At 36.1% G+C, this 22,679-nt stretch overlaps 1 pseudogene; it reads left to right on the top strand.

Annotated features, from left to right (window-relative positions):
• Positions 1-6,193: 6,193 nt before the first annotated feature.
• On the top strand, positions 6,194-9,115 carry LOC138986482 (splicing factor 1 pseudogene; annotated as a pseudogene).
• The last annotated feature ends 13,564 nt before the right edge of the window (positions 9,116-22,679 follow it).

Genomic DNA, 22,679 nt, shown 5'->3' on the forward strand with positions numbered 1-22,679 from the left:
GGGAAGTAATAATGATGAGGATAAATTTATGAAATTAAAAAATTGAAAACAGAAATGAATGGACAAAATAATGAAAACAAAAGTGGACTATTTCACCATATTAATAAAATTGAGAATTCTCTACCCAAACTGATCCACAAAAAGAGACAAATAACATTAACCCATAAATTTGACAAAATGATAAGAAATGTATAAATTGGTGAAAGATAACTACCACATGAGAGAAGGCAGTGGCAACCCACTCCAGTACTCTTGCCTGGAAAATCCCATGGACGGAGGAGCCTGGTAGGCTGCAGTCTATGGGGTTGCACAGAGTCGGACACGACTGAAGCAACTTAGCAGCAGCAGCAGCAGCAACTACCACATGACAGTCAAGAAGAGATAGATAAATTGATGATTTAAATTTATAGTTAAAAATACTTCTGAATTAAAAAAAAAAAAGCTCACTTCTCATGTGTGTTTCTCATTTATTCTCACACTACTATCAAACAATGCTTCTGACATCTGATGTGTGGGTTTCATTCCCACAGCGAGCAATTCTCTGTGACATCAGTTGAATATTTTATGATTTAACTACATTCTGACGCTATCTACCCGAAGACAGTGTCAGATACCATAGGTTGAGAGTTCAGTGCTGTGAGACTGCACACCACTTCAGGTGCCAATGACAAGTAGTAGGTCTCCATGTTATCTACAACTTCTGTCTAATTTGGTTTCAAGTCAGAAGTTCCCATGACCTCCTTTTCTTCAGATTTGATTATTAGCTAGAAGAGCTCACAGAACTCAGGGAAGCATTCACTTACATCTAACAGTTCATTATATAGTAAAGGATAAAAGCACTACTATCACCCAGGGAATTCTAAGGGATTTAGGAACTCTGTGTCAAGAGTGAGAGTCAAAGACCAAAATATGAGAACAAAAGATGCTCCTAGTGCTTTTATAACTTAGGACATTACAAGGGTTTTGGCAGTTCTACTTCAGGTACCAGAGGTCTAGATCAATGCATGTATTTACTATTATCTCACATTTTCCAATAAAAAAAACTTTAGATAGAGGAGGCCTCACTAATGAAGTATACCCATCCTTGAAAAGATAGTAGTATCAACTCTAAAAATGTTCTGCACCACACAAGACAGCAAAGATTTAAAGCTGCTTTCATGCAGACAACAGTTCAGTTCAGTCTCTCCGTAATGTCTGACACTTTGTGACCCCGTGGACTACAGCGCACCAGGCTTCCTTGTCCATCACCAAATCCCAGAGCTTGCTCAAACTCATGTCCATCAGATTGGTGAAGCCATCAACCATCTCATCCTCTGTCGTCCCCTTCTCCTCCTGCCTTCAATCTTTCCCAGCATCAGGGTTTTTGCAAGGAGTCAGTTTTTCACATCAGGTAGCCAAAGTATTGGAGTTTCACCTTCAGCATCAGACCTTCCAATGAATATTCAGGACAGATTTCCTTTAGGATGGACTGGTTTTATTTCCTTGCAGTCCAAGGGACTCTCAAGAGTCTTCTCCAACACCACAGTTCAAAAGCATCAATTCTTCGGCACTCAGCTTTGTTTATGGTCAAACGCTCACATCCATACATGAAGAATGGAAAAACCATAGCTTTGACTTTGTTGGCAAAGTAATGTCTCTGATTTTTAATATGATCTCTAGGTTTGTCATAGCTTTTCTTCCAAGGAGCAAGTATCTTTTAGTTTCATTTTTGCAGTCATCATGGTTGCAGTGGTTTTGAAGCCAAAGAAAATAAATCTGTCACTCTTTCCACTGTTTCACCATCTATTTGCAAGGAAGTGATGGGACAGGATGCCATGATCTTAGATAAATAAGAAGGGTGGCAATACACAGCCTTGATGTAATCCTTTCCCAATTTGTAACCAGTCAGTTGCTCCATGTCCGGTTCTAACTGTTGTTTCTTGACCTGCATACAAATTTCTCAGGAGGAAGATAAGGTGGTCTGGTATTCCCATCTTTTTAAGAATTTTCCACAGTTTGTAGTGATCCACATAATCAAAGGCTTTGGCTTATTCAATAAAGCAGACTTTTTTCTGGAATTCTCTTGCTTCATCTATGAAAAAATGGATGTTGGCAATTTGATCTCTAGTTCCTGTCTTTAAAAAATTCAGCTTGAACATCTGGAAGTTCTCAGTTTACATACTGTTGAATTCTTTCTTGGAGAGTTTTGAGCACTACTTTGCTAGAATGTGAGATGAGTGCAATTGTGCAGTAGTCTGGACATTCTTTGGCATTGCCTTTCTTTGGGATTGGAATGAAAACTGACCTTTTCCAGTCCTGTGGACACTGCTGAGTTTTCCAAATTTGCTGGCATATTGAGTGCAGGACTTTCATAGCATCATCTTTTAGGACTCGAAATAGCTCAACTGGAATTCTGTCACCTCCACTAGCTTTATTTGTAGTGATGCTTCATAAGGCCCACTTACACTCAAGGATGTTTGACTCTAGAGTGAGTGATCACTGACCTAGGTGAGTGATCACACAACCGTGGTTATCTGGGTCATTACGTTTTTTTTTTTTTTTAGATCTTCTGTGTACTGTTGCCACCCTTTCTTAATATTTTATGCTTCTGTTAGGTCCATACAGTTTCTGTCCTTTATTGTGCCCATCTTTGCATGAAATTTTCCCTTGGTATCTCTAATTTTCTTGAAGTGATCTCTAGTCTTTTCCATTCTATTGTTTTCCTATATTTCTTTTTATGATCACTGTCAAAGGCTTTCTTATCTCTCCTTGCTATTCTTTGGAACTCTATTCACATGGGTATACCTTTTCTCCTTTGCCTTTAACTTCTCTTCTTTTCTCAGATATTTTCAAGGTCTCCTCAGACAACCACTTTGCCTTTTTGTATTTGTTTTTCTTGGGGATGATCTTGATCCCTGCCTCCTGTACAATGTCACAAACCTCCACCCATAGTTCTTCAGGCACTCTGTCTATGATATCCAATCCCTTGAATATATTTATCACTTCCACTATATAATCTTAAGGGATTCGATTTAGGTCATACCTGAATGTTCTAGTGGTTTTCTGTACTTTCTTCAATTTAACTCTAAATTTTGCAATAAGGAGTTCATGATCTGAGCCACAGTCAGCTCCCAACCTTGTTTTTGCTGAGTGCATTGAGCTTGTCCATCTTTGGCTGCAAATAATATAATCAATCTGATTTGGGTATTGACCATCTGGTGATGTCCATGTGTAGAGTTGTCTTTCGTGTTGTTGGAAGAGGGTGTTTGCTATGACCAGTGTGTTCTCTTGGCAAATTTCTGTTAGCCTTTGCCCTGCCTCATTTTGTACACCAAGGCCAAACTTGTCTGTTACTCTAGGTAACTCTTGACTTCCCACTTTTGCATTCCAATTCCCTATGATGAAAAGAACATCTTTTTTTTTTTAAATGTTAGTTCTAGAAGATCTTGTAGTTCTTCATAGAACCATTCAGCTTCAGCTTCTTTGGCATTTATGGTTGGGGCATAGACTTGGATTACTATGATAGTGAATGCTTTGCTTTGGAAATGAACAGAAATCATTCTGTCAGTTTTGAGATTGCAGCCAAGTAGTGCTTTTGTTGACTATGAAGGCTACTCAATTTCTTCTAAGGGATTCTTGCCCACAGTAGTAGACATAATGGTTATCTGAGTTGAATTCATCCATTCCAGTCCATTTTAAATCACTGATTCCTAAAGTGTTGATGTTCACTCTTGCCATTTCCTGTTTGGCCACTTCCAATTTACCAATTCACGGAGCTAACATTCCAGGTTCCTATGCAATAATGTTTTTTACATTATTGGACTTTACTTCCATCACTGTCACATCCACAACTGGGTGTTGTTTTCACTTTGGCTCCGTCTGTTCATTCTTTCTGGAGTTATTTCTCCACTGATCTCCGGTAGCATATTGGGCGCCTACTCACCTGGGGAGTTCGTCACATCCACAACTGGGTGTTGTTTTCACTTTGGCTCCGTCTCTTCATTCTTTCTGGAGTTATTTCTCCACAGATCTCCAGTAGCATATTGGGCGCCTACTCACCTGGGGAGTTCGTCACATCCACAACTGGGTGTTGTTTTCACTTTGGCTCCGTCTCTTCATTCTTTCTGGAGTTATTTCTCCACTGATCTCCAGTAGCATATTGGGCGCCTACTCACCTGGGGAGTTCATCTTTCAGTGTCATATCTTTTTGCCTTTTCATACTGTTTATGGTGTTCTCAAGGCAAAAATACTGAAGTGGTTTGCCCTTCCCTTCTCCAGTGGACCATGTTTTGTCAGAACTCTCCATCATGACCTGTTCATCTTGGGTGGCCCTACACAGCATCGCTCATAGTTTCATTGAGTTAGACAAGGCTGTGGTCCATGTGAACAGTTCGTTTAGTTTTCTGTGATTGTGGTTTTCATTCTGTCTGCCCTCTGATGAATAAGCTTAAGAGGTTTATGGAAGCTTCCTGATGAGAGATAATGACTGTGGTGGAACTTGGGTCTTGTTCTGATGGTGGCGGGGAGGGGGGGGGCTCTGTAAATCTTTAATCCAATTTTCTGTTGATGGGTGGGGCTTTGTTCCTTCTCTATTATTTGGCCTGAGGCCAAACTGTGACCCATGCCTCCACCTGAGACTCCTGGACACTCACAGGCAAGCCTGACTCAGTCTCTTGGGACACTGCTCCTTTCTCCTGGCTCCTGGTGTGCACAAGGTTTTATTTGTGCTCTCCAAGATTCTTTATCCACAGTCCCGTGGAAGTTCTGTAATCAAATCCCACTGACCTCCAAAGTCAAATTCACTGGGGGTTCTTAGTCCCTTTCCTGTATCCCCAGGTTTGGAAATCTGTTGTGGGTCCTAGAACTTTATGGTGGCTCTTTGGTAGGGCTCATGGCAACCTCCTCCAAGAGGATTTATACCACATGCTGTGTCACCCAGGTCTGCTACAACCAGAGCTCCTGTCCCTGTGGCAGGCCACTGCTGACCCTTGCCTCTTCCCTTAGACTATAACTAAACAAAAGCATTAAATCAAAGTTATAAGCAAATATATTTCACTAATACAGACACAGAAATACACAACAAATGAAGTCACATTATTAATGCCGAAATAGGATGATAACTTAAGATGAACTGAAGTTTATCCCTGGAATACAAAGTTAGTTCAACATTCAAATATCAAACTGTATGAGATATCTCCTAAAAGGGAGAATAAGGAAGTCTGTGTATCCACTCTTCCCTAAAAGCAATGAAAATACTAGCATTGTGAAATCAGCTTTTTGAAAATTCTTTAAATTAACCAAATGCAACAGTTTCAAGTGTATTGAAGAAAAACTGTTGAACCTTGCTAAGAAAAGCAAGTTCTGTAATATTTTTACTTAATCTCTTCTCATCCCCTTGTATAGCTCTATCAGTTCAGTTCAGTCTCTAAGTCATGTCTATTTGTGACCCCATGGACTGCAGGACACCAGGCTTCCCTGTTCATCACCAACTCCCAGAGCTTGCTCAAACTCATGTCTGTTGAGTTCGTGATGCCATCCAACCGTTTCATCCTCTGTTGTCCCCTTCTCTTCCTGCCTTCAATCTTTCCCAGCATTAAGGTCTTTCCCAATGAGTCAGTTCTTCACATAAGATGCCCAAAGTATTGGAGTTTCAGCTTCAGCATCAGTCCTTACAATGAATATTCAGGACCGATTTCCTTTAAGATTGACTGGTTTTATCTCCTTGCTGTCCAAGGGACTCTCAAACATCTTCTCCAACACGAGTTCAAAAACATTGATTCTTTGGTGTTCAGCTTTCTTTATAGTCCAATTCTTACATCCATACATGACTACTGGAAAAACCGTGGCTTTAACTAGACTGACCTTTGTTGGTAAAGTAATGTCTGCTTTTTAATGTGCTCTCTAGGTTTGTCATAGCTTTCCTTCCAAGGAGCTAGCATCTTTTAATTTCATGTCTGCAGTCACCACCTGCAGTGATTTTGGAGCCCAAGAAATAAAGTCTCTCACTGTTTCCATTGTTTCCCCATCTATTTGCCATGAATGGATGGGACTGGATGCAACTCTAGCTCCATAGTTACCTTGAAACCCTTCAGTTTTTACAGTGTTAGCTATGAACGCTAGATATACTTCTCATAAAATAGGAATAGCATCTCATCAAATGCAGAATATCAATAAAGATATAGAAAATGTTTAAAAATTTCATTCTAGAGTTGAAATGAACAATAATTGTAATGAAAAATTCACGAAAGGAGTTCAACATCAGAAACAACTAGGAATAAGAAAGAATGAGACTCAGAGAAATGCAAGACAATGTTTATGTGTCAACTTATGGGTAATGAGAGTTCTAGAAGATAAATCAAAGGGACAGGAAAATATTTTAAGAAGTGATGTCTGAAAAATTCCTAAATTTGATGAAAAACATTTATATTTATTCACACATCCAGGAAACAAGTTTCAACTATGATAAACTAAAAGATAATCACACCTCTAAACATCACATTCAAGCATACTCAAGATTGACATATTGAAAGAGCTGAAAGAAAAAAGGATTGTGAACCAAGTATTCTATGTCTAGTATGACTGTATATCAGAAATTAAAAAAGAATAATGTATGAATAAAAGCTGAGAGAAAACATTCTTAGCAGATCTGCCCAGCCCACAGGAAAACTAAAGTGAATATCTCAGGCTGAAATTAAAGGACACAAGACAGTAATTCCAATTCATGTGAAGAAGTATAGAACACAACTGAAGGTAGTTATATATTAATAGGTAACTATAAAAGATAGCATAAATGTATTTTCATTCATAATTATTTTCTTCTCATGTCTGAATTAAAATGTAATCCTTAAAGTCATAGTTATGTTAATACAACTATGTTGAAGGGCTTATAATGTATGAACATGTAACTTGTACAACAAAAATAATAACAACGAGGCTAAAGGATGAAGCTATAAAGGAATAAAATTTCAAAAATCCAGCCCTCATGTTTAAATCCAATTGATTAAAATCAGTTCAGTGGAGGTGTGGGGGAGGGATCATCTTTTTCAGCAAACGGTGCTGACACTTTATACCTTACACAAAACTCACTTTAAAATGGATCAAAACCTAAATGTGAGTCCTGAAAATAGACAACTGCTAGAAAACAACCTTATGGGTTTTTGTGACTTTGGATAGAGCAGTGTACTCTTAGATATGACATCTAAAATACAAGCAACAAAGGAAACAATAAATTTGTCTTAATCAAAATTTAAAACTTTTACATAAATCAACTTCAATAAAAATTTAAAACTTTCATGCTGCAAAGAACACGGTAAAGCAAAAATACAACTGAAAAAATGAGAGAACAAATTTTCAAACCACATGTCTAACAAAAGTCTAGTATCTAGAATATGTTAAAAAAATTCACAACTAATAAAAAGCAACTCAGTTTTAAAAAGGACAAAGGATTTGAACAGACATTTATCAAAACAAAATAAACAAATGGCCAATAAGCACATGAAAAGACAATGCCATTAATTATTTGGGAAATAACACTACAAATCACAATGAGATACTTCTTCACAACCATTTGGATGGTTGCAATCAAAAAGAGAAGCACTAACACATGTTGGCAAAGATGAAACCCTCATAAATTTTTTGGTGGCAATGTAGAGTTGTTATGCAGAAAACAATTTTGCAGTTTCTCAAAAAGCTAAACATATCATAACCATATAACTCAGAAAGTTTGCTCCTAGGTATATAGCCAAGATAAATAAAAAACATGTGTTCATGAAAACACTTATATATCAATGTTTGTAGCAACATTTATCATAATAGCTAAAAGGTGAAAAAATATTCACATTTACCAACTGATGAATGAATAAGCAAATGTGTTATATGGGTCCAATTGAATGTTACACAGACATGAAAGGAAATGAAGTACTGATTCAAACTGCAACATGGATGAACCTTGGGAACATTATACTAAGTGAAAGAAGCCAGATACAACAGACCATATGCTACATGATTACATTAATTTGAAATATCCAGACAAGTCAAATTCACAGATGAATGAAAATAGGGATTAATTTTAAATTGGCATCTGCAGTAAAAAATGAAGTGCACCCTGCAGCACCTCCCAGCTCTTCAGGTTCAGTGCCATTTCCTCGCCTGGCCTAAAGGTCAGTCCAGTCCCAACACCCATCAGAAGGGCTAAATCTCCACCAATTAGAGGCCACAAATTCCAACCTCTTGCCTAGGCCTGGCCCAATCCAGGTGGTGGGCTCCACAGGCTCTCTTCAGAAGATTCACAAAGTTCAGAAGCCACCGCTGGGCTTCCCCAGTAAGAAGTGGAAGAGGGGCTTCAGGAACCAAGACACAATGGAACACACAATCACAAGACTGTGATTCCAGGAATGCCTACATTTATCCCCCCTGTACTTACTTGGGAACAAGAAAAATCTTATATAGTGCAACTGCAGCTAGAAGCCCTGACTTGTAAACTGCGCACACGAGACCTGGGCATCTCCTCTAACCTGGGGGACACGTCCCCTTCCCCAGAGCCCATCTACAATTGTGAGGGGAAAGAGGCTTAACACTCGTGACTTCCATACCCATAAGAAGCTTGAGGAGGAACAAAATAACATCGTTGCCAAAATGCCTTCCCTCAACCCTGATTTCAAGCCTCTTACAGATTAAAAACCTCCAGCAACATGTGTGTGCAATAAAGTAATGATCCCACAATATGAGTATCCAGAAATCAGCTTTGTGTGGCTCCTAAGTGGGCCCAGAAGGAATACCTTGAAGAACACAGAGAAGGAATGTAATGCCAAGATCTTGATTGCAGGGAAAGGCTCTGTGAAAGAAGGGAAAGTAAGGATTAAAGATAGCCATATGCTGCCAGGAGAAGATGAGTCCCTTCACACCCTGGTGACTGCCAATACCATGGAGAATGTGAAAATAGCAGTGGAGAAGAAACATCCTGAAGCAAGATATAGATATCCCTGAGGACCAGAATGATCTACAGAAGGTGCAGCTTCGAGAGCAGGCTCGCTTGAACAGGACACTTTGCGAAGATGATAACAGAATCTTTAGACCCTGGCAGAGCTTGGAGACCCACAACATTACCACAGTGTGTATGAAGTGTGGAGGCTGGTGACCCTTAGTTAGCTCAGAGTAAAATTCAGATGATACCTGGAAAGTACACTTGTGGACTCTGGGGTCTATTGCCTGCATCAAGGAAAATATATGATGACACTGCCCACTGCTGTTGCATCTCTCTGGTCCTCTTACCCCATGCCAACACCAGCTGCAGCTTCTGACACCCCCTCCATCCAGCAGCAGTATGGCTTTCAGAACCCCCTTGCCAGGGTGGCAAAATACAAGGACTACCACCACCAGCACTGTCCCACGGTCCATTCTTTCATGGAAACAGCAACATCCAGCTGCCACAGCTTCTCCAGGAGCCCCTCACATGCAAGGCAACCCCACTGTGATGCCCCTGTCTCCAGGGATCCAGCCACCTGTGTTGCCTGGTGTCCCTCTGCCTCCACCGCATCCACCACCTGGTTACATATATATGTAAGGCATGATTTATGAGCATGAAAATGTTTTAAAGCAGATATAGGATGATGGTCACACCACTTGGAAAAATTACTTAAAATCATTAAACTGTACACTAGAAAATAGATTTTGTGATTCATAAACTATACCTCAATATATTTGTTAAAAATCAATTAATATAAATCAGCATATCAATGGATTAAACATAAAACCAAGAGCTCCACACAATTGGTTTAGGAAAATCACTTGAAAAAGTTCAAATGCATTCATGATATAAGTTTCAGGAAGCAAAATACAAAGAAAGATCTTTAAGGTGATAAAGGCATCTACAAAAACTTGTAACTAACATCAAATTTAATGTTCAAAAATGGAAAGTTTTCCCCCTTTTGGATATAGTACAAGAATGCCTATTTTCATCATTCCTACTCAACATTGTACTGGAAGTCTTATCCAGTTCAATAAGGATAAATAAAATAGATGGGAACAGAAGAAATAAATTGTGTTGCTTAACCAAAGTTGTGATTATTTACTTAGACAAGCCCATAGCTAACATTATGCTCGATAGTGAAAAGTTGAAATTTTTTCTCTAATATCAAGAACAATACAAAGATGCTTATATTCATCACTTATATTCAACATAGTATTTGAAAGCCTAGCCAGGGAAATTAGGCAAGAAAAAGAAATGAAAGTCATCCAAATTAAGAAGGAAGAAGTAAAATCTCTGCAGATTATATGACTAAATATATAGAAAGTCTACCAAAAAGCTATTAAATGTAATCAACAAATTAAATGAAGTTTCAGGATACAAAATCAACTTACAAAAATCAGTGACATTTCAATACACTCACACCAAATTATCTGCAAAAAAATTTAAAAAAGACCCATTTTGTTTACAATAGCATCAAAAAGAATGAAATATTTAGAAAGAAATTTAAATGAGAAGATAAAGATCTGTACAGTGAAAACTCTTCAGGGTTGAAATCTTAGAAGACACAAATAAATGAAGTGATATCCCATTTTCATGGATTAAAGAATTAATACATTTAAAATGTGCATATTACCCAGGACCATCTATAGATTCATTGCAATCTTTATCAAGATTCCAATGGGATCTTTTACAGAAGTAGAAAAACATCCTTAAAATGTGTTTGGAATCACAGAAAAACCCTGAATAACCAAATAATCCTGAGGGATAAGAAAGTTGGAGGCATCACACTTCCTTATTTCAAACTATATTACAAAGCTATAGCAATCAAAATGGTACAGTACTGCATGAAATCTGATAGATTAACCAATAGAAGAAAACTGGGAACCCAGCAATATATATGTAGTCAGCTAATATTTAACAGGGAGCTGAAACCACTCCATGGAGAAAAAATACAGTCTCTTCAATAAATAGTGTTGGGAAAAGTGGATATTCACATGCAAAAGAATGAAACTAGGCCCCTTTCTTATAACACAAGGGTTAACTTAAAATTTATAGTGTAAGACCTGACACTATAAAACTCTTAGAAGAAAAGTATAAGAAGAAAGCTCCTTGACATTGGTCATGGGAACAATTTTTTGGATATGACACAAGCAATAAAAACAAAATTCAACAAAACTGTATCCTATCAAAAACCTTCTATATATCAAAAAGCAATATACAAAATGTAAAGATGACCTACAAAATTGGAGAAAGTATTTATATTTTCCAACCACAGACAAAAAGAACAAAAAATAAAAAAGCAAACAAACAAAAATAATCTGCCCAAAGGACCTGGGTAGAAACTTTTTCAAAGAAAATATTCAAATAATCAATAGGCATATGAAATAGTGTTCAAAATCACTAATCATGAGAGAAATATTAATCAAAGTCACAATACACAATAAGATATTAGCTCACAATTGTTAGGATGACTATTATCAAAATGACAAGAGAAAGCAATTGCTGGAGAGGATGTGGAGAACAGTAAACCCTTGTGCCTTGTTGGTAGGAATGTAAATTGATGCAGCCACTATAGAAAATAGTATGGAGGATTTAAAATTTTACAAGTAGAACTGCTATAAGATCTATCAATTCTACTTCTGGGTATATGAAGGAAATAAAAGAGCTATATTGAAGAGATATTTGCACTCCCATATTTACTGTAATATTATTTGCAATAGTTAAGACATGAAAACAAATGTTCACTGAGAAATGAATGGATAAGGAAAATGTGACTATATATGTATATGCACATACATATATATATCATGTATACATATGATACACACATATATATACACATATATCATGTATACATATGATACATACATACATATATATGTATATATATACAAAAAAGAAGGAAATTATTTGCAGCAATACAGATGAAGCACAAGGGCATTATAGAGGAAGACAAGTACTATATGAGCTCACTTATATGTGGAATCTTAAAAAAACAAATTCACAGAAACAGAAAACATATGAGGTATTTGCCAGAGGCTGGGGTGTAGGAGAAAGATACAAGAATCCCATTATAAGATTAACAAATTCTGGGTATGTACTGTGCATCATGTTGACTACAGTTAACAGTACTATACTGCATATTTGAAAATTGACAGTACATCTCCTGACAAGAAAAAAGTATTTATAATGTACAAGATGATGGACATTAAACTAAAATTATTCTAGGAAACACTTCATAATGTATACAAGTATCAAATTATATTTTACACTTTAAACTTATACAATATATTATATGCTAATTATAACTCAATAAAACTAAAATAAAAGTGCCATTAAACTAACACATAAAAACAAAAAAACAAAATTCTAGGTATAGATTTTAAAAAATTATGTTCAAATTATGTATGGTGAAATCTACAAGACACAGATTTTCAAAAATTTATATAAATACAAGTATAGCATTTTCATGGAAAATACTCAATAGTGATGTCTAGATGTTATGCAATTCTTATCAAATTCTAAGTAGAAAATTTAGTTGAATCACATTTGATTCAAAAATTGTATGGAAAAACAGAGAAAGTAAAATGGCCAAAACAAAACAAAGATTAAGGGCTCATACTACCTGATTTTAGGTAACATAAATCTACAGTAATCAAGACAATGTGGTATTGAACAAATGATTAATGCATATATCAGTGGAAGAGATCAGAAAGCCAAAAAATAAATTCACACATATATGTATTAAAAAGATACAAAAACAATTTGATCAACATAGAATAGTGTTTTCACTAAAATGACAAATATTAGTAAATATCTCTAGTCAAAAAAAGAAATGCAACTAAAGCTAGACACACACCTCACATCATATACAAAATTTACCACAAAAATGGATCCTGGTTACCAAACATGTTAACACACACAGGTAAAAACATTTGAGGGCCTGACTTGGCAAAATTTTCTTAGTTAAAACATAATCTTTGATCAACATTAAAACTTCTTTTTTTTTACTTATACAAAAGTGTAAAAGGGAATATTTGCAATTCACATATTAGACAAAGAATTAACAGAACAGAAAAGAACTCTCAACAGATAATAATTTTTTGAAAAGCCAATAAAAAATGTGTAAAAATTTGGATAGGCACTTCACCAGGTAAAGTATATGGATAGCAAATTGCCACATGAAAGGTATGCAGCACAATTAATCATTGTGTGCATGCTAAGTCACTTCAGTTGTGTCTGACTCTAGTTGTGTCTGGACTGTAGCCTGCCAGGTTCCTCTGTTCATGGGGATTCCCCAGGCAAGAATACTGGAGTAGGTTGCCATGCCTTTCTTATGTTTTACGACTTGTGTCTCTTGTGTCTCCTGCATTGGCAAGTGGGTTGTTTACCATTAGTGGTAACTGGGAAGCCCCAGTTAGGAAAATGCAAATTAAATCACAATGAGATATCATTCCAAACCTATTAGAATGTCTAATAAAAGTCTGAATACCAAACTGTAAAGACATGGAACAACTAGAAGTCTCTCTTTCCTAATGGGAATGAAAAAATGATATAGTCAGTTTGGAAAACTGATTGGCAGTTTCTTATATTGTTATATATGCATATTTTACATAATGTAATACATACATTACCTATGCTTACAATCTCACTTCTAGGTATTTGCCCAAGAGATGTAAAAACTTATGTTCATACAAAAACTTGTATGTGAATATTTGTAGCAGCTTTAGTATCAATCAGTTAAAAGTGGAAACACTTGTAACTGCATCAACTGATGACTATATAAACAGTGATAACTTCACATGATAGAAAGATTCTCAATAAAAAAGGAAAGAATTAATTATACACAAACATCACATAGAACTCTCAAATGCCTTATACTAAGTGAAAGAGTCTGACTCAGAAAGCTACATATTATAAATACAATTTATATAGCATTTTTGTAAAAGGTAAAACTGTGAGGATAGAACATTATCAGTGGTTGTCAGAGGCTGGCATGTTGGGAAGGGTTGACTAGAAAGGTATAGGATGGAATTGCTCTCCTTGATGAAGCTTCGGTATCTTGACTTTGCATGTCATATGCATTTTTCAAGTTCATAAAACTGCATACTAAAAAGGATGAATTTTACTCAATATAAGTTATGCCTCAGTAAATAAGACTTCAAAATATAATGTGATATTACCAAAAAAAAAAAACCCTCTGGCATTCAATCAGTGCAATGCAGTCATATCTCAAGTACTATTAAAGAACCTCTAGTAGGAAAGATTATTGTCTTTTACTCTACATATAAAAATATTTTCACCTTCTGCCTTTATCCTATTTTATTAGTTAGAATAGAAATAAAATTTTAAGAGCTATTTCAGGTTGTTTAAATATAAAGATGGTTTCTTCTCAAATACAAGTCAAATACAATGGATATCTGTATAATTGAAGAGGCAGCTATATCTTTAAGAATTTTGCTGGCAAATCATAGGCAACTTGTTAAAAGTGTATATGGAAATTCTAAGTGAGTGATTTGGTTTATAAAGCAAAGCAAGAAAAACTTGCAGTCCTTTCCCTCTGCATTTTGAAAGAATTTTGTATTGTTTGGATAAAAACACGTTTGCCCTTATAGGGTCATTTCTGTTTGGTCTTTGGGACTATGGATTGAATATTTCCTTCTCTCAGAAAATCACTATTCTACAAACTGATCACATAAAACCATCTTAACTATCTTACAAGTCACAAACAAGGAATCAACTTCCACACAAATTATATTGTTTGACATTACTTTCTATTGAATTTCTTTTTTGCCTTATTTAAAAAAAACGGAAATCAATTAATGTCAGTTAAGGCAAGGCCATGGATCATAAGCAAATGGCCATAACTGAAGACTGAACTCTCACAAGGAAAAATATGCTCTTTGAACAATTAACATGGAATGCTATAAAACAAATATAACCGAGGCTTGTGACAAAATGTTTCTTATACACAAATGATCAAACAATTAAATTATGCAATATTTCCTATAGCTGAAACATTCAAGACCTTTAAAATAAAGTGCTTAAGTTAAAAATAAAATCCCACTAAGGATTTTAATCCTACAGGGAATATCCTGTGATAACCTATAATGGAAAAGAATCTGAAAAAGAATATATATAACTGAATCACTTTGCTGTAAACTAGAGTCTAACACAAAACTGTAAATCAACTACACTTCAATTAAAAAAAAACAATTCTAAGAAGGGAGTAAGCAAGAAGTCTTTATGGAGGAAGTGGCATTCAGTGTGAGGACTTAGATAGTAGGCAGGGGAAGCAGGAGTGGCTGGGCTGAGGAGCTGGTGGAGGTGAAGGGGAGGGGCAGTACATTGTCCCATGAATACTAGAAAAAAGAATTCTATTTATAAGAAAGTGGACTGGGACGACCCAGAGGGATGGTACGGGGAGGGAGAAGGGAGGAGGGTTCAGGATGGGGAACAGATGTATACCTGTGGCGGATTCATTTTGATATTTGGCAAAACTAATACAATTATGTAAAGTTTAAAAATAAAATAAAATTTAAAAAAATATAAAAAAATAAAAAAGCTTCAAAAAAAAAGAAAGTGGAATTATTTTTTAATTATCCAATAATCCTGCGAATATCCCTAAGACTGTGTTTTTCTAGCTGAATTTCTGATAATTATTTTATTCATTTAAACTCTGTAGGATTTAAACTTATATGCATTTCAACTAGTAGAATTAGACTAGTTGAACTAGTTTTCAACAAGTACAAAAACACAGTAAACCTATTAAAATCCTTACATAGATATTTCTAAAACAAAACAAACAAGCAAACAAACAAAAACTTAGTGTCTAAATCTGGTCACATTCTTTATATTTAATATATGAAACCTGAAATTCCATGAACAAAGGCATAATTTGTAAAAAATTTTGTAAAGTCCAAGGAGATGAATTATCTGTATGTTACAGAATTTCAAATGAGAATTATATACATATATATGTATATGTATATAATTTATATATATATGTGTGTGTGTGTGTGTGATTTTTCACTGAAAGTTTTCAGAAACAAAGATAACTGGCATACTTCATAATCTAATATACACTATTTTAACACACAGCAAACCTAACACAATTATTATGACAAAATGTCTCTTTTGTTTCAGTGAAAGTGAAAAGTGAAAGTTGAAAGTCGCTCAGTCGTGTCTGACTCTTTGTGACCCCATGGACTAGAATACCGGAGTGGGTAGCTTTCCCTTCTCCAGGGGATCTTCCTAACCCAGGGATTGAACCCAGGTCTCCCACATTGCAGGCAGATTCTTTACCAGCTAAGCCCCAAAGGAAGCCCAAGAATACTGGAGTGGGCAACCTATCCCTTCTCCAGCAGATCTTCCTGACCCAGGAATTGAACTGTGGTCTCCTGCACTGCAGGCAGATTTTTTACCAACTGAGCTATGAGGGAAGCCCCTGCACATATTATATTTTCTCTTGTGCTGTGTGTGCTGTGCTTGGTTGCTTAGTCAGTTCAACTCTTTTCAACCACAGGGACAGTCTCTAGCTCCTCTGTCCATGGAATTCTCCAGGCAAGATTATTGGAGTGGATTTTCATGCCCTTCTGCAGAGAATCTTCCCATCCCAGAGTTCGAACCCAGGTGTTCCACATTGTAAGCAGATTCTTTACCCACTGAGCCACCAGGGAAGCCCATATTTTCTATTAGTGCCCAATATTTCTCCTTCATCACATCATATTATAGCCATACTGAATATCTTTTAGTCTAACAAATGTTTTACTCTTTTTGACTTACAGCCTTCATATATGTGGTTCTCTCTGGCTAGAAGATCTCAACTCTCCACTCCCACCCCCAATACCAGCTCCATTTTGCTAAATCCTTTGGAACTTTTACTCCAACTCACTCTGCTAAAATACGGCTTCTTGCAGGAAAAATTTTATTGCTAGTGTGTTAGCTCCTTTGTTATACATTTTTATAGCTAATGTTTCCCTTTCTTTTAAACATGCATCACACTTGTAGTGATTTGTAAATGACTATATTTCCCATTTGAGTTTTTACTTTATGAAGAGTGTCTCTAGTGTTTACAGCAGAATTCTCACATAGTATTGTATATCAATATTTGTTGAATGAAAGAATAAATGGATGGTGCACAATAAAGAACATTTTACTAATTGCTGTGGAATCCGTAAGGAGTGGGACTATGTCAGTTAAAGAAAATGTATGAGATATAAGAAGTTTATTAACAAAAGCAAAAAAGCAATAAACACACATAAGAGACATCTGGAAAGCACTTATCAGAAAAAAATGCCTATAGAAGAGGGTTTAAGTAGAAAAATGGTGATACCTAAGGGTGAAATTTAGATTTGAGGCAGAGTCTGTATCACATAGAATGCTGTGATAAACCAAAGAAGTTTGTCATTTAGTTTGAAAGAGATGGGAGGCCATATCATGAGGTAGGGAGTGACAAGATCATGGTTGCAAATTAGGAAACAATATTGTAGGATCATTTAGTCTGGGGAAATATCAAAGTTATATTAATGTTAATATGTTAATGTTATGTTAATATTAATGTTATATTATGTTAATATTAATGTTAATGTTATGTTAATATTGTGTCATTCACTCTTACTCCATAACTCAGATTATCCCCAGTTTATAGAAATTAGGAATGGGCCATGGAATTAGTTACCTATTGAAGGTTCTGCTACTGCTGTTAGTTTTAGCTAACATTCACTCAGCACTTACTTAGAGGTCCAGAACTATTTTATGACATAATGTGTATTATGTGTATTACAAAAGTAAATCTTTAAAACAATATTTTGAGATATGATCTCTTATTATTCTCACATTTCAGATGATGAAAATGAATCTCTGAGAGGCTATTTAACTTGTCCAAGGTATGCAGGAGATGTGAAGGTATATTGAAATCCTTTTTTTTTTTTGAAAGGGGACACATATGATTCAGTAAAGACTAATGTCTGATGGACATAAAATAAGCAAGTTTTGAAGAAGGGAATGGCAACTGAAGAAGGAAATGGCAACCCACTCCAGTGTTCTTGTCTGGAGAATTCCATGGACAGAGAAGCCTGGCAGGTTGCAAAGAGGGGTTGCAAAGAGTCGGACACAACTGAGTGACTAACACACTCATAAGCAAGCTTTATCCTGGGCATGGGTGGTAACTACCATTCCAAGCTACCAGAGTGACGGACATTTTGTGATTTACCTAATATTCTAATAAGATGTTATTGAATGCACATACTATTGATATTAAGGGCTTATTAACTGCTTCATTTTTACTCTGCTCCCTATATAATAGGCAGTACTAAACACAGTTTGTACTTTGTTCTTATGTTGCGCAATTACTACCGTGCATCTCAGCATTACACAATCCTGATTGAATACCAATAATTAAGTACATGCTTATTTACAATGAATTATATTTAATAACCAAAAATTTATATTCACTTGCAGATAGGATAACTCTTAGATTAGTATTTCTGAAATGCACTGGGATATTAATGGGTCTCTGCTGCATGTTTGTACAAGAATCTAATCAGTTTAATGCACACTGACTTGAATAAAAATGAATTAGATTTCTTTACATCATGCCTTTTTAGAAATATTTAGTATGTAAAGATGTAATGCCACCAGGTAAGTCAATATATATATATATATATATATTTGTATTTATGTGTGTATGTGTATGGGCTTCCCAGGTGGTGCTGGTAGTAGAGAACTCACCTGACAATGCAGGAGATGTAGGAGATGCGGGTTCAGTCCCCTGGGTCAAGAAAATCCCATGAATGAGGTCATGGAAACCCACTCCAGTATTCTTGCCTAGAGAATCCCATGGACAGAGGAGCCATACAGAGGACATGACTGAAGTGACTTAGCATGCACACACGCATGCATGTATGTATATGTACACAAATGAATAAAATGCTGATTTTTAAAGACACTAAAAAAGCCATGGAATTTGTTTTTTTCTATCATTGGTTATCTTTGAAAAAAAATACTTTCAAGAGATCAGTGAACATATAAACAAAACTGTAGTAAATAGAGATAGTAGTATAGCATGATTTGGAGAAATAACCAAAATCAGAAACAATAATATTTATTATTGTTACTATTGTAGCTGTTGTTCATATTGTTTTAAAGCTGAAGAGACATTATCATATTTGAAAATCATAAGGTACCACTTGAGGGACTAAAAACATAGTGAGTGAGTGAGTGGGTAGGCAGATAACTGGTGGATAAAAATTAGGAGATAATAACAATGTGGTCAAGAGTACACAAGAATAAGTAGAGTTGCAGTTTCTAAAAGGAAAAGAAAGTGAAGTCACTCAGTCGGGTCTGACTCTTTGTGACCCCATGGACTATAGCCTACCAGGCTCTTCCATCCATGGGAATTTCCAAGCAAGAATACTGTACAAAAGAGGGCATACAACCTATATGTTCAACTTAATATTTATAAAGTGAAAACTGATATAACCATATTCTGGTCAAGAAACAGAATATTGCCAGTACTTCAAAAGCTTCACATTCACCCTCACTCAACTAAATAAGCTTCTCTCCTACTTAGAGAAAACAAGAAGCCCAATTTTCATAATAATAATATGCTTTCTTTCATTATAGTTTAATCATCTATGTAGGTATCACTATATAACCTAGATTATTTTTTCTATCTTTGAAATGTTTATAATGCGGATCATACATTATACACTGTTCTGTGTTTGTCTTACTTTGCTTAGCATTATGCTTGTGAAATTCACCCATATTCCACACAGTTTCAGTTCTTCTCTTTTCGTTGCTCTATAATGTTCTGTTTGCCAGTTATACTACTAACAAATACTTGGATTATTTCATTGTTGACTGGAAGAAAAATTCATTAGAGAGTTGCAAGTTCAGTTTTATCTAAGATCTTATCAAAGTCTATAGCCCAGAAAACAACCTCTCAAATAACTGAGAAAATGTTCCAGAGAAACATGGTTTTCAGGAAAATTTTATATTTTTTCAGAGCAAAGGACATCAAGCATGACAGGGATATATTTTTTTAAGATTTCAGAAGAAATAGATTAGCATGAACACAATGAGTTAGCATTACGTTGGCATTTGGGAAAGGAATCTTATCTTCCAAAGAGTACTAGAAAGGGCATCACAGGAAAGGAGTAGTTTAACTTCAAAGTGGACATTATCAGGATGCTGCATTATCTTGTTCCCACTAGGTGGAGCTAGTGGTAAAGAACCTGCCTGCTAATGCAGAAGACTTAAGAGACGCAGGTTCAACCCCTGGGTCTGCAAAATCCCCTGGAGAAGGGAATGGCAACCCATTCCAGTATTCTTGCCTGGAGGATTACATGGACAGGGGAGCCTGGTAGGCTACAAATCCATAAGGTCGTAGAGTCAGACATGACTTAGCATGAAAGTCAAGCTGCCTTAGCACACAATTTGACCTGCCTGTTCAGGTCAAATCATGCATAAGCCAGAATGGTTTCCTCTTACTGACCTCAATATGTGAAAATTTCTTCCATCATCATATTGCTTATTGTGAAAAACGACACCATGTAGATACTAATATATTTCCCAGTGCATATGAGAGTTTTAAAAATATTTTCCTCTTAGTGAGATAACTGGATAATAGGATCTGCATATCTTGGGGAGATTAATAACCAATTATCTCACAGTGTGCCAACTTAGATGCCAGTCAGTGTTATATGAAACATCTCTTTGCAGCACATCCCTGTTAGCATCTGATATAGACTGGCTTCATAGTTTTTGCCAGTCTAATAGAACTGCAGTGCTATTTTTTGTTATTTAGAATTTGTATTTGCCTGATCACGTATCTGTATGTAGGACAGTAAGCAGAAGTTAGAACTGGATATGGAACAGCAGACTGGTTCCAAATAGGGAAAGAAGTACGTCAAGGCTGTATATTGTCACCCCACTTATTTAACTTATATGCAGAGTACATCATGAGGAATGCTGGGCTGGATGAAGCACAAGCTGGAATCAAGATTTGGGTATTGACCATCTGGTGATGTCCATGTGTAGAGTTGTCTTTCGTGTTGTTGGAAGAGGGTGTTTGCTATGACCAGTGTGTTCTCTTGGCAAATTTCTGTTAGCCTTTGCCCTGCCTCATTTTGTACACCAAGGCCAAACTTGTCTGTTACTCTAGGTAACTCTTGACTTCCCACTTTTGCATTCCAATTCCCTATGATGAAAAGAACATCATTTTTTTAATGTTAGTTCTAGAAGATCTTGTAGTTCTTCATAGAACCATTCAGCTTCAGCTTCTTTGGCATTTATGGTTGGGGCATAGACTTGGATTACTATGATAGTGAATGCTAACCTCAGATATGCAGATGAAACCGCCCTTATGACAGAAAGTGAAGAAGAACTAAAGAGCCTCTTGATGAAAGTGAAAGAGGAGAGTGAAAAAGTTGGCTTAAAACTCAACATTCAGAAAACGAAGATCATGGCATCTGGTCCCATCACTTCATGGCAAATAGATGGGGAAACAGTGGAAACAGTGACAGACTTTATTTTTGGGGGCCCCAAAATCACTGCAGATGGTGACTTCAGCCATGAAATAAAAAGAACACTTACTCCTTGGAAGAAAAGTTCTGACCAATCTAGACAGCATATTCAAAAGCATTACTTTGCCATCAAAGGTCCGTCTAGTCAAAGCTATGGTTTTTCCAGTAGCCATGTATGGATGTGAGAGTTGAACCATAAAGAAAGCTGAACACCAAAGAATTGATGCTTTTGAGCTGTGTTGCTGGTAAAGACTCTTGAGAGTTCCTTGGACTGCAAGAAGATTTAATCCTAAAGGAAATAAGTCCTGAATATTCATTGGAAGGACTGGTACTGAAGCTGAAACTCCAATACTTTGGCATGGATGTGAAGAGCTGACTCATTTGAAAAGAGCCTGATGCTGGGAAAGATTGAAGGTGGGAGAAGGGGACAACAGAGGATGAGATGGTTGGATGGTATCACCAACTCTATGAACATGAATTTGAGTGAACTCCAGGAGTTGGTGATGGACAGAGTGGCCTGGTGTGCTGCCGTCCACAGGATTGCAAAGAGTCGGACATGACTGAGCAACTGAACTGAACTGATTGATCACTTATGAAGTTGAGTACATTTTCCCTAGTTTATTGGCTATTTGGGTTTTCTTTTTTATGAAACATTGATTCTAATAGTTTTGCCAATATTTCTACAGAGCTGTCTTTTTGTCTTTGTTGAAGTTACTTTCACGTTTTGCATATTAACCCTTTGTTAATTTTATATGTTACCAATAACTCTACCAAACTTGAGCTTGTACTTTACTCATTTTATGATATAACGTGATGAACAGATGTTCTTAATTTTTAGTGATGATGAGTCTAGCAACATTTTGTATTACGTGTGTGTGTGTGTGTGTGTGTGTCTTGTTTAAGAAATCCTTGCGTGCCTTATGATCATTACGAAATTATGTTTTATCTCCTAAACTTTTCAAAATTTTACTTTTCAGATTTGAGATTTTAATCTATCTGCACTTCATTGCTGTGTCTGACTACATGTTGGAGTCCTTTTTATGTGTATATGAATTGCCCTGAAAGCATTTACTGAAAAATACATTATTTTCCCCTAGTTTGTATTCAAAATGCACCATACGTGTGTCCATATATGTAAGAATATGCTTCTGGATAGAGTTGTATTCCATCCTACTGGTCTATCTTTGTGTAATTATCACACTGTC

This window comes from Bos mutus, chromosome X, assembly GCF_027580195.1.
Source record: "Bos mutus isolate GX-2022 chromosome X, NWIPB_WYAK_1.1, whole genome shotgun sequence".
In the NCBI taxonomy this organism is placed as follows: Eukaryota; Metazoa; Chordata; class Mammalia; order Artiodactyla; family Bovidae; genus Bos; species Bos mutus.